Source organism: Neofelis nebulosa, chromosome 2 (genome assembly GCF_028018385.1).
Source record: "Neofelis nebulosa isolate mNeoNeb1 chromosome 2, mNeoNeb1.pri, whole genome shotgun sequence".
NCBI lineage: Eukaryota > Metazoa > Chordata > Mammalia > Carnivora > Felidae > Neofelis > Neofelis nebulosa.
In genome coordinates, this window is record NC_080783.1 from 189,634,313 (window position 1) to 189,647,572 (window position 13,260).

At 44.7% G+C, this 13,260-nt stretch overlaps 1 protein-coding gene across 2 annotated transcripts in view; it reads left to right on the forward strand.

The window, feature by feature from the left end:
• HIVEP3 (HIVEP zinc finger 3) overlaps positions 1-13,260 on the forward strand; it is a 473,741-nt gene that overhangs the window by 91,954 nt on the left and 368,527 nt on the right. For both annotated transcript variants that reach the window (XM_058717826.1, XM_058717829.1), the window contains exon 2: positions 5,119-5,230. The gene's annotated coding sequence lies outside the window, so the exon portion shown is untranslated. The remainder of the gene's footprint in view (positions 1-5,118; positions 5,231-13,260) is intronic.

A 13,260-nucleotide genomic window follows, 5' to 3' on the forward strand; every position in this document is an offset into this window, starting at 1 on the left:
TCTAGAGATTAGAAGGTGGATGTGTTTGGGGCTGTTATTGAGCCTATCACAATGGCATTTAAGCATACGGTGGATGACCACATTATTTTCTTTCCACTATTAGGGAAAAAAACCTTTATAACATTCTCTGATTTATTGATCAATCAGAGCATCTAGTTTTCTTGTAGTGTTTTTGTGTGGACAGAATATATTTTGTATAAGGTATGATGTAGAAGTGATAATTTTTTAAAAAAATAGTCAAAGTCTGACACAATTTACTGAATAATACATTCCTTGCCCTATGAATTTAAAATTCAGTTTTCAGCAAACACCACACTTGAATCTGTTACTTGACTTCATTCATTTCCAGCAACCCATTTTGTTTCTGCAACTGTGCTGCAGACTGTTTTATTTACTGTAGTATTAAGGTACATATTTATAGTTGATCAATTCAGTCCCCCCATTCTTTTTTTTTTTTTTTTCAATATTCTTGGCTAACGGCTCTTCTGCTGTTTTTGTTTGTCATTGTGTATCTCAACCTAAAAACTTCCTTATTATCATTTTAATGTGGTTGTGGGAAGAGAGGAGATAGATGGAATTGTAATTGTCTGTCTTCCATAATGATCCTCTCATCCTATTTTTTATTCTGGTGATTTTACTTATCTCCATTGAGATTTTCCATTTTTGTTGTTGTTGTTGTTGTTGTTGTTGTTGTTGTTGAAATCATGGAAGTTTAATTCCATATCTCTTTCTCTCCCTCTCTGTCTGCCTAATATTTCAAAACTTATAACAATTAAACTTTACGACCACACGATCAATTATTTTTATACTTTACCATACCTTTTACTGCTTTAGTTCTCATTATACTTGCCTATATAACATATCTTCTCCTTTCTTGAGTTCATTATTCTGGCTTTTTTTTTTTCTTGGCCAGAATAGATCTTCAAGTAATTTTTTAAAAATTTAATAAAGGGTATTGGGGTGATATAATTTCTGTGTCTTGGAACATGCCTTTCTTTTGTCATCACATATAAGAGAAATTATAGTTTGGCAGCTGGTAGAATTCTTGAGTTACAATAACATTCTCTTAGAATTCTATAAAAATCGTGCCACTGTCTTTTATCAGTGCATTGAAGATGAGAAATATGTCAATCTGATTTTCTTTTATGTTTTAAAATTTTTAATGTTTTTATTTTATTTTTGAGAGAGAGAGAGAGAGAGAGCATGAGCAGGGGAGGGGCAGAGAGAGAGGGAGACACAGAACCTGAAGCAGGCTCCAGGCTCTGAGCATCAGCACAGAGCCTGATGTGGGGCTCGAACCCACGAACCCGGAGCTTGAACTCACGAACCACGAGATCATGACCTGAGCAGAAGTCAGAGGCTTTACTAACTGAGCCCCCCGGGCACTCCAATGATTTTCTTTTCTTTTAAGCAGCCTGAGGTTTCTCTCCTATCGGGAAGTTTGTAGTTACTTCTCCCTGTTTTTGGAGGATCAGCCCACATCCTCAGCAGTATTCTGCTGCCTGGCACTTAGACTCATATGATCTAAGGCCTAAAGTCTTTCTTCAGCTCAAGGAAATGATCTTCAATTTCTTCCTTAATTATTGCTTTCCCCTTCATTAACGATGTTGTCTCTTTCTGGAACTCCTATTTATTAGACTAATTTTGAATATTCTGGATCTCTCTGTTATGTATTGTGTCTAATATGTTTATTTCAAATAACTTTCTCCTCCTCCTCCTTCTTCTCCTCATCCCATAACAAGCTGGGGTCCTGCCCCAATTCAGCCTCTACTTCTACCCATATTAGGGACAAACTTCCACTTTCCCAAGATGTTTTGGAGTAGCTGCTGTTCTGTGTGGAGAGAACCATCTTAGTTCCTGATGTTCTTTAATTTGCTTCTGAACTGATGCCCAGGACTCTCTCGTTCACACTCTGATCTGCTGAGCTTGGGATTTTCCAAGACCCTTCTCCGGAAACCTATGCACTTTCTTCTTAAGAAGTCTGTGCAGAACTGTGAGCTTATCAGCACTAATCAGCTTTTCCTCACCCACAATCCACCTACTTTACACCTTCCTTATTTTCTTTTTTTTTAAAAATTTTTTTTAATGTTTTTTATTTATTTTTGGGACAGACAGAGACAGAGCATGAACGGGGGAGGGGCAGAGAGAGAGGGAGACACAGAATCGGCAACAGGCTCCAGGCTCCGAGCCATCGGCCCAGAGCCTGACGCGGGGCTCGAACTCACGGACCGCGAGATGGTGACCTGGCTGAAGTCGGACGCTTAACCGACTGCGCCACCCAGGCGCCCCTCACCTTCCTTATTTTCTACAAAATGTTGTCTTTATTGACAGCATCTTTCTCTGATCCCCAACACTGCCACTCATGTTTTGGTCATTATCTCTATCTCTATATAGCTGTACCCATATCTCTATCTATATATGTTTTTTTTGAGGAGTGGGAGTAAATGTACATGCCCAATTTACCATCCCAGAGATCAAAAGCCCCAGAGTGGAAATACAGGGTAATGAAGCATCATCTGGGTTCTGGACCAAATGACCTTGCAGCCTCTTCTAGCTCTGGGAGGCTTTTCTCTAAAATCTAAAGAATAAAGCAGCATAATGAAAGGTTTGAGAATCAACTTTCACAAAAAGGTCCAGAGAGATAGGGTTTAATTTAGTCAGGAGAACAGAGTGAGGTAGGCAAATGGCGAGTCACATTAAGCCTGCTGAAGATAGGGCAAGAGAGACTAAGCTTAAATTACAGCCACAGTGACCCAGGTTGGTCACTACAAAGACCATTTAACTCTCAAACACTTGTGTGACATCATAAGGCATTGCAAAGCCCAGGGAAAAAGCTTCCTTCTCTGGTGAGTTTTCTGGAGGGTAAGGGCTGTTCTGTTTAAGGGAAGAGAATGGGCTGAGCTTCCTTCCAGGTTCCCTGGCAGCCTTGGGGTATTATAATTATGACACCTTGGTGCACGTGATGTTGGATGGGGAATAAAGCAGCAGATAAACTCCCAAAAGTAAAAAAAAAAAAAAAAAAAAAAAAAAAAAAAGTCTTGTTTTCACCTAGCCTTGCTGAAAGATATATATTTTTAAATGTGAGAGACTGTTTTCGTCAGGAACACTAGCTCCAAATCTTTAGAACCGAATGGAGACATCTTTAATTTCTTCCCCAACATGCTGGGAGGAATGGGGTTTTCAGCGGCTCCCTCTCTCCCTGCAGCTGGAGGTTGCTGGAGACTCGTCCACATCTCCTGGCAGTCCCTTCCCCCAGGGCTGGGTACAAGAGAAGCTGGGAGAGGGTAAGGGGGCAGACTAGGGAAAGGAGTGCAGGGCTCCCTGTGGTAGATCTGAGCCTTGTCACACTGCCTTTTGGGCTGAGGTCGCTGGTGGCCACGGGAGAGCCAGTTCCAACCTGTGTGGCTGGTGACATTTCCGGTTGCCAGTGCCCAGCCAATCAGTGACATGCCCAGCTAGCTGGGGCGATGACACATGAAATATGATAATTTTCTGCCAAAGAGCCCTGGAAGCAGGGAGAGAAGAGTGTGTGTGTGTGTGTGTGTGTGTGTGTGTGTGTGTGTCTGGGAGGGATCAGCACAGGCTGTGCCTGCCACAAGGTGGGAGGGGGACAGTGCATTGGTTTTGGTAGTTTGCCAAGGGAAGGAGTGGGCTCTGATGTAGGGCTGGAGGGACATGCCCAGGGAGTGTCTGTAGGCACATCAGGGATGCTTTTCAGGTAAGCTGCTGCTGCCACAGCTGAGTGGGAATCTGAGGAGAAGCAGCCAGTGCCATTAGGAAGGTCTAGGACTCCCTGGATAAAAAAGAAACTGCAAAGGGCATTTTCCTTCCTTTCAGACACGAGTGAGGTTAGGAGTTTTGGGTTCTTCTTGGTGCTACCTCTTTAAAAGCCAAACCAAAACTGGAATAAATACTATCCAAGTGGCTCAAGTACTTAATGAATAATTTTTTTAAAAAAATTTGGGATGGAGTTTATCTCCCCCTCCCCCACTGCATTTTTCTACCTCTGGGCTCAACCTAGCCCTGCGGTGGGGGGGGGGGGGGGGGGGGGAGGAAGTGTTGTTAACAAAATCTTGAAGAAGGGCCTAAGTCTGAATCTTAGAGACTCTAAAGGCCCAGGTGGTAGTTTGGATTCTGGATTCTGGTTGAAAAAGAAAATGTGTTGGAATAAGACCTGGTCCTAGATTACATGATCCTTTAGAAGTAGTGCTAGAACACTTCTTTACTTTGAGGACCTGGGACCTGAGGCTGGAGGGCAAGGGATAGGGCAAGGAGGGCCCTGTGGTTAACTCCGAAGTGGACAAAGTCCCTACTTCCTTCAGCCCCTTTGGCAGGCTTCTCTGTCTTTTGACAGCAGTTAGGGGCTTGTGAGGGGTGTCGCCCGTGCTGACCCGAGTCCGTTGCATTGTCTGACCCGGTGAATGTGTATGTTCAGAAGTGAAGGATCATAGTGTTTACATAACATGCTGATTAGTCACTGAGGAAGCCCATCACTGCAATAAACACGTGTCTCTAGTTTTATACCTTGCATTTGCAGCCCCCTCCCCCCCCCCCCCCATCTTGTTAAAAAGCCACAGATAAACGAAATTATGATCACTTTGTGCAAGCCTGCCCTGTGGCTTTAGGCCTGGGACCGGCTTCCTGCTCTAGGAGTAAGAGCTATTCGGAAGTGGTAATTGGTGTACTGTACCTTTAAAAGGTTAAAACCTCGCTCAAAAAAGGTCTGGACTCATAGTGGAAAAGACAAGCGAGGCATGGGTTGGCTCTGGATTCAGAAAACAGCTGCTGATTAGATTCTGTGTCTGCGGGCTGAATTCATTCCGTGTTTTTCAGCAGCAGGAATTCAAGAGGGATGCCGCTGTTTGGGTTTCTGATCGTGATTTATATTTATTCAGAGGAATAACAGAGGGTGGATCTGTTCCCGGCGCGAGCATGCTCACAACCAGCCGACTCTCCCATTATCCAGCTGCCTAGTTTGGTGCTTCGATGTACATGTACATTCCGTGTGCATATGTGTGTATACAAACACGCACGCATGCCTGGACGGACATATGTATGCACAGGTTATTTTTTAAGGACAATTCTTTCAATAAGGTCTTTACCCCTTACTTGAAACAGGTGTTCATGAAAAAAATGCACAAAATCCTGACTGACTGGAATAATTCATGAAGAAGGGGCTGGATCCGTGGGTCAGAGAACACAGGACCAGTTTGCCATCCCAAGGCCGAAGGTAGGGGACTCTGGATTTTTATTCGGCGGATGGATTCCTTGCGCATGATTTTATTTATTGTGCTTTTGCCTGCGGCCGCCTCGGGAGAAATGAAATAGCGGGCTGCGATTCCATCTTGACGTTGCCTTTCTTGGGCAAGGTGTCCGGGTGGGCGGCCGCGCGGCGTGCGGTGCCCTGGGCGGGCTGAGCGGCTGCTCGGCCTGGTGCCGGGGGAGCGGCGCGAGCCTCAAGTGACCCCCGCGCGTCAATCCTGGCGGCCGCGGCTGTAACCCTGTGCGCGCCGCGCGCTCCGCGCTCGCCCGCCGCCGCCGCCCTGCACCCGAGCCACCGGCTCCCCAGGGAGCAACCCCCCCCCCCCCCCCACTCCCTGCCCCGGCGATCGCCTCGCCGCCCGCCACGGCACCTGCGCTTCCTGCTGCCACCCGGGCTGCCGCCCCGGGATGGTTCGGGGTCACCGGAGCGGTCTCCGCTGCCCAAAAGGAGGTTGGGGTGATGCTGGGGGCCAAGGCAGAGGGGGAGCTTCCCCCTCTCCCCTTACAGCGCCCCCCCCCCTCCCGTTACTGGAGCAGAGCAAGCTGCCTCCCCTCCAAACAAAACCAAACAGTAACCAAAGTCCTGCTCTGTTGGGGATTTTTGCCCCTCTCCAAGTTGTGCCCCACATGTTACCTTTTAACGTCTTTTAACGCTGGACACCCTGGTGACACTGAGGGGCCCCGGCTGAGACTGCGCGGGCTGCCGGAGGACTGCCGAGCAGCCTGAACCTGCGTAGCCTGGGACCCAAGTGATGTGGAGGAGCTGGGAGGCTGGGTGTTGATTTCCTTGAACGTGGCTGCTTCGGTTTACCGTTGCAGGTCAGGACAACTTCTGTGGTTCGGCCCGCCCTTGAACTTTGGGGGCAATGATTGCAGGCAGGAGGGGCTGTTTCTGGCAGCCCTTGGCATTGTCACCGCAGGAGCCAGGTGCCCCGCCCCCCCTTCCCCTGCCACATCCGTGCGCCTCGGTTGTGTTAAACCTGGCTTGTTTTCTGGGCTTCGGGGGTGGGGAGATGGGTGGGGGGGTGCGCTGAGAATGGGGTGTGCGCTGAACTGATCTCCACGAACGTTCTCCAGCCCTCGTCTGTGTGATTATGTAACCCCAACTAATGATCAGACCCTGCGCCTGAGCAGCTCCCCATTATTTCCTGGGCCTCCCCCGGACTGAAGGAGCTGGGTCCCACGTTTAAGATGTTTTTATGTAACTGTGTGTATGCTGGGGGCAGGGAGAGTGTGGGAAAACGTGGAACAATCGGAGCACCTTCTGTGAAAAACACAGGGGCGAAGACCACGTGTGTGCTGGGGACAGGGTGGAATTGGCTTTGGGTGGGTGTGGACTTGAAGACCCTCCCATATCCCTTGCAGCTAGTCATTGCTTGTCTGAATTTTCCTGTGGTCCTTCCATCCCTCTTGAACCACGTAGAAGCTTGGAATCACCCCCGCAGGGCCCCTAGGTTCCTAACTGAGGGGTGAACAGGATCCTGAATCCAGGGTGACCACCCAGGCTCACTTGCTTTGGGTCCCAGCTGTTCTTCATGCCTCCCAGAAAGGGAAGAGTCTTTGGGCCGCTGGGGTTTCAGTTTTGTTCTGGGGTTGGGCTGCACCGTGGGGCTTGAGAAAACCTCGGAGGCCAGCTGAGCCGCTTGGCATGTGCTCTTTAAAACTGATGGCTTGCAGAGGCTAGAGACCCTGTGCATTCTTTCATTAAAACGTTGTGGGATTCTTTGGGGGGAGAATCAGGAGCACAGGACAGCTCTCCCACTGGGATACCTTCGGGCAGGAGGGAAAGGGGTGTATGATACTCAACTCCCTGTTCTTCCCCCACGTTGTTTGGTTAAGGCACCCAGAAGACAGAATTGTCAACATGGGGCTCCTTTATCACACCCCGTAGCACCGCAGCCTGGGGCTGCTGGGTAGACTTGTTAATTTGATGGGAAAGTCTGGCCTCTTCAGGCTAAAATTGTTTTTTTTCCTCTCAGCACCCTGGTGGGTCTGCTTTAAGAGCCAACTACTAAAGGGTACACATGGCAGCCGCTCAAGATGTGTTCAGCTGGCACTGTTGCTGGATTGTCTCCGCCCATTGTGTTTCAGCAGCAGCCACTCTCCTCGGAGTGGAGAAGGGTGTGCTGCCTCCGGGTCCTTGCCAAGTGAGCCTTTGAGGCGGCTAGTGTGTGAAAGGTACAGGCAAGAAGAAGATGCGTTTAGTCTGAAGTCCTGGCAGGTTCCAGGCCCCAATTTGACGGGAAGTAATGTGCCGAAAGCTGTGCGACAACTTGATAGTTTTACCTTGTCTCCCACTTCCTGCTCTGTGAGTTACCGATGTCTTTCAGGTTCTTTTCCACATTGCCCACCAGGGAGGCCCTGACATACTGTTGTTCATTCTGTCTCTGGTGGGATCAGAGCATGTTTACAGACCTACAGATGCACAGGGAAGGTAGGGTAGGGGGGAACACTGGCCACATGAACAGGAAGCACTGGTGTTTCAGGCCAGACTTGGCCAAGTGTTGACCAGTGTTGTTCTCCATCTGTAAAGTGGGTATAATCATCACAGCCTTACCAAGCCCACGGAAATATCTCGAGAAGAAACTGAGATGGGCTAAAAATGAGACGTGCTCTGTAGCTCGTGAATATTAAGGTGATACCACAACCGTCTGCAACTCACATTTTCACAATTTCGCTTATCCAGTTGGGACCTTAGTGGTAAACCAAGAGAGAGAGATGTCATAAATCCATGAGGTACAGTTCATGTATTTTGACGATTGCAGAACATTTCATACTTTCTTTCAGGAGTCTTCAATTAGGTAAAGTCCTAAGGAGCTTGGTTTTAATTTGTCAAAAACACTTAACAAATTGGAAGAGATTGATACAGTACTGAAAATGGGTAATTAAAGGTCTTTTTGACATGTGCCGGTTAGAAGTACTAGTAATGCAAGAAACAGAAAAAATTAAAAAAAATTGAAATAAGATTTAAAAGGTATAGGAATTAAAAGCGTAGAATTTTAAGGCTATCTAATAAAAGTGCTTAATGTAAGCAATTCAATGCAATATTCTGTATTTTGATAGGTTCTTCAGAACTCTGTTTTGTAGCCCAGTAACTGATGTTCACAGTGACCTTTATGCATCAAGAACAGTTTTAGTGACATGCTCTGTGCCCAGTTGAAGAATGCATCTGAATTTGAAGTATTCCCCAAACGATTTTTTTTTTTATCATGATGCTTAAAGGAAAAAGTGCATTTATGGAGGATAACAGAACACCTGAGGTTTACAGATAGCCAGGAGCTTGTTGATCAAAATATCAGAACTATAAAGCACTCCTGTTGAAATTGAGAACTTTGTGACCTTTGGCCAAAATTTAGCAGGGAACGGTTGTGCTGGTATTATATAATGCTTATATTCTAACATTTGATGCTGCGGAAAATACTAAGGGAAACAGGGAACCCCAACCTGCCTGCTCGTGACCAGAGACACACGTGGAGCCTTCCAGTTGGCTACTCTAGTGCTGGAATGAACTGGAGGAGACTCGATGATAGAAAAGATGAAGTAGGAGAGGTCAACGAGGGAGAGCGCACGTGCACACACACACACACACACACACACACACACACACACACGTGGGGGAGGGGCAGAGGGAGAGGGAGACACAAAATCCAAAGCAGGCTCCAGTCTCTGAGCTGTCAGCACAGAAGCCCAATGTAAGGCTTGCACCCACGAACTGTGAGATCATGACCTGAGCTGAAGTCGGACGCTTAACTGACTGAGCCACCCAGGCACCCCCAAGAGTATTTTTGAATTTGATGCATACGTCAAAACATGAAGACACTAATTTAAAGTCACAGAAGAGTTCAATTTCTAGATGCACATTAATTCATCATTTGGGCGAATCATTTCAAGACATTTTTGAACTTGCTGAAGAAAAAACCTGTTGCTAACAATTCATTGAATATGGTCAGAAATGCACAGAACTGTCCAGAAGTTCTATGTCTATAGGCAAAGGGTTTCTGCTGTAATAAGGTGGGGAAAAGGGTATTCTCCCAAATCCCAGGGGGCTTAGAAGGCAGAGGAGGTAAGGGTTGGAGGTGACTGAACTGCACTCTCCAGAGTGCTGCCCTTTCGGAAGGGTCACACTTGGGAATGTGTGCTTGGGCCATAGATCCGGCTTGTTGGTGAAAACCATGCGTGCACAAGTGATAGGATTCCTCTCCTCATAACTAAGTGTTACAAAAATACCAGGTGTGGCTGGCACTCTTGTGAGAAAAGGAGAAGAGTGGGGCTTTACATCTAGATAGATGTGCAGTAGAGATGAGCTGAGAGTGCCTCATAGGGAAGGTTGTCTCAGGAATCTTGGAAACCCTCTGAATGCACATGAGTCCTGGAATTGGGGTTCAGAACCAACTTTTAAAAAAAACGAGTAATGTATGCACGACTGATAAATCATAGAAAGTGATGCAGAAGAATAACAGCAGTATTATAAATATACGACATGCTCTGTGAGCCTCTGTCACCGAAGTTAGTTTGTCCACTCATCCATTGGACTTCCAGGCTTGGTGTTAGAGGCTGAAGCTATCTTAAGATCAGAGGAGCCTGGTGAGAATGGACTGATTTAATTTTAATAGAAGAATTCTGAAAACCTCCATCAAGATTCAATATGGCAGACCCTTGACGTTTTCTACAGAGAGATTTCAAACTTCTGGCAGATCTCCAAATTTGGAGATGCAGAAGTATTTGCATAGGCTCTTGACTTCCTTCTGAATCAGGTAGAAACCTGATTCTACCTCTCTGTCCAGAGAGGAAAGCTTTCCATGGTTACTCACCAGCCACCAATTATTTGCCTTTTCAATGCGCAGTCGAGGATCCAGAGTTTCTGTTTCCCTGGCGGAAAGAGCTTTGTCAAAGCTCCCTCTCTAGCTAAGAGACCAGCTCTTGCCCTGTTGCTTTGCAATGCAGAGTTAACACTTGTGCTTCAGGGGGAGGAAGGTTGCCATGAGAGGTTGTTCACAAATAACTGAGAAAGTGAATATTGAAGCTACAAATGCCAGGCATGGCTGGAGTTGCTAAAAAATCATGCTTGTGTGCAGCCTTTCAAGCTGCCTCCACTCCCTGGCCCTCCGTATATACTCACCACACTCTTAGAAACTTCCCCTGGCTGTCAGCAAATCTCAGTGAAGAGAATTGGGGCGTCACACGGCTGACACATATGGTAAAGGACTAAAAATGAGAGCATTACCATTGAAATCTAGGCAAGAGAAACAGGTTGTAGTCATTTGCTCTGTGCCCTCATTTTAAGGATTTCAGAATTTGAGAAGATTCCAGGAGATTTTATTTTATTTTATTTTTTTATTTTTATTTTTTTTATTTTTATTTTTTGATTTTATTTTATTTTTAAAAAATATTTATTTATTTTTGAGAGAGAGAGCATGAACAGGGGAGGGGCAGAGAGAGCGAGACAGAGAGAGAGAGAGAGACAGGGAGAGAGGGAGGGAGGGAGAGAGAGGATCTGAAGCAGGCTCTGCAGTGACAGCAGCCAGCCTGATGCAGGGCTCAAACTCAGGAGCCATGAGATGGTGACCTGAGCTGGAGTTGGATGCTCAGCCGGCTGAGCCCCCCAAGAGCCTCGAGATTCCAGGAGATTAAGGAATAACAGCCTTGTGATTATAATTATAATAAATAAAAGAGTCAGAACAAATGTACTGTGGAGGTCAGGCCTTGCTGCACCTTACTGGAGAGATTCTTGCAAGGATGTTTCTGGAGTGATTTGGGTGGAAGCTCTTAGAATTTTAAGTGAGTTTAAGAGCTACACCAATTGCAGCTGAGGAGATCATCTTTGCCAGGCAACTAGAAAGATGTGGCAGGAACCACAGCAATTCGTTATAAGAGTGTCTTATTAAATTTTTCTCTGTGAACTTCTTTTTAAATAATGTTGATAAAATAGCCACTAGATGCAAAAGAATACTTACAAACCGTATATAAAGGTGCAAAGGTACTCACCAGTCAACTAACAAGAAAGAATGTTTCTCTTACCTTTGAAGAGTGTTACTCTCACCATCCTGTCCCATCTCCCCCCTTTTCAGGGATAACTATTTTCTGGACATTTCTGCCTCTTTTCCCAATGCTTTTCTTTATTTATGTTTTGCATCCCTAAACAATATCTCTAGCTGTGTATGTTCGTGAACTTTATGTAAACGGAATCATACCATTTGTATTCCTGGGTCTTAAGTACAGAGTCAGCCCATGCAGACCAGAAGGCTGCATCGGTGGGCAACAACTGAAATGTTTCCATATCCGTTGGTGGTAAATTGCTGATCACCTGACCACCTCTCCACAAACCCCCTACCCCCAAGTGCTCTCACAAGACCTCTTCAATTCCCTTCACCTTCCTGAAGGGAATCCCACCTGGCACAACAGGGGGTCTTGGGACCCAGCTCCCACACTGTGTTTGGGATCCCTTCTGACGATGGCAGCTGGTTGTTCAATGCTTCATTCCTGGATTTGTTCATGTTGCTGAGTGTAGCTGAAATTTGTTCACTTTGCTGAACTGTAATATTCCACTGAACGAGTATATTGCGGTTTATATATCCTGTTACTAACAAACACTAAAGGTTTTTCCAGTTTTTTTTTTCCTGTTTTAAATAATGCTGCTGTGAATACTCTTGTTCAAGCCCCCTTGTGAACATGTATATAGGTTTACTAAAGGAATATACATAGGAGTAGAATTACTGGTCATAGACTGTGGGCACCTTCAGTGCTACTAGCCTAGTTCGAAATTAATTTCCATTATGCTATGTGAATTTCACCTCATTAAAAATAACTAGTTTCCACTGTGTTTAACCAATTTCTATACCCAGCTGCAGTGTGTAGTTGTTCCTTTTGCTCTATTTCTTGTTGCTAACACTTCATGTTTTGTTGGATATTGTCAGAAATTTTTGCCAGTCTTACGGGTATATAATAGTATCTCATCTGGTTTTAATTTGTATACATTTGATTACTTGAGGGGTTCAGCATCTCCTCAGATGCTTGTTGACTTTTGGTTGTGTGTGTGTGAAAGAGTGCCTTTTCAAGTGTCTTGTCCATTTATTTTAAAATTGGGTGGTGTGTATTTTTCTTATTTATTTGTAGAGGTTATTTATGTATGCTGGAAACTATATTCTTAGTGTTGATAATATCCTCTCCTAATTTCTGGAATATTTCCTGGTCTTTTTTAGTACTTTTAGAGTGGCAGGAATTCTGAATTTTGACGTAATAAGATTTTATCAATCTTTATTTTATCATTGAGCTTTTCGTATCTTTTTAATGACATCTTTCCCTATGGCAAAGTCATAAAATAGTCTCCTGTATTGCCTTCCAAAAGTTTTAGTTTTGCTTTTCATGTTCAATAGTTTCCCTTGAGAATGATCCTCTCTATGGATTTGATATTCTTTATCAGGATAAGGAACTACCTTTCTTCAGTAGTTTGCAAAGGGTTACTTTTAATCATAAATGGATCTTTCTAAAATAGCTTTCCTGTATTTTTGAGAGGATTTATGTAAGTTTTTCTTCCTTTAATTTGTTAATGTCTGGTCAGCTACTTTCCAATGTAAAATTAATCTTGTTTTCCTAGAGTAAACCTGACTCGGTCATGATGGGTTCATTTTGTTATATGTTGCTAGATTTGTTTTACGAATATTTTGTTTAGAAGTTTTGCATCTATATTCATTCATGAGTGTATTGGACTGCAGTTTTCATTTCTCACATTATCCTTGTCAGGCTTTTGCATCTAGTTCTGCTAGACTTGTAAAGTGAGCTATAGAATACTTCCTCTTTATCTGTTCTCAAGAAGAGTTAGGGCTGGGATTCTTCTTTGGGGATTTTTCACTGGAGATTCAGTTTCTTCAGTAGTTATTGATCTATTCAGGTTTTAGTTTTTTTTTTTCTGGAATTGATTTTGGTAAGTTAGATTTTTTTTTTTTTAGCAATGTATCCATTTTGTCTGAGTTTTCAAAATATTTTACCATAAAGTTATTT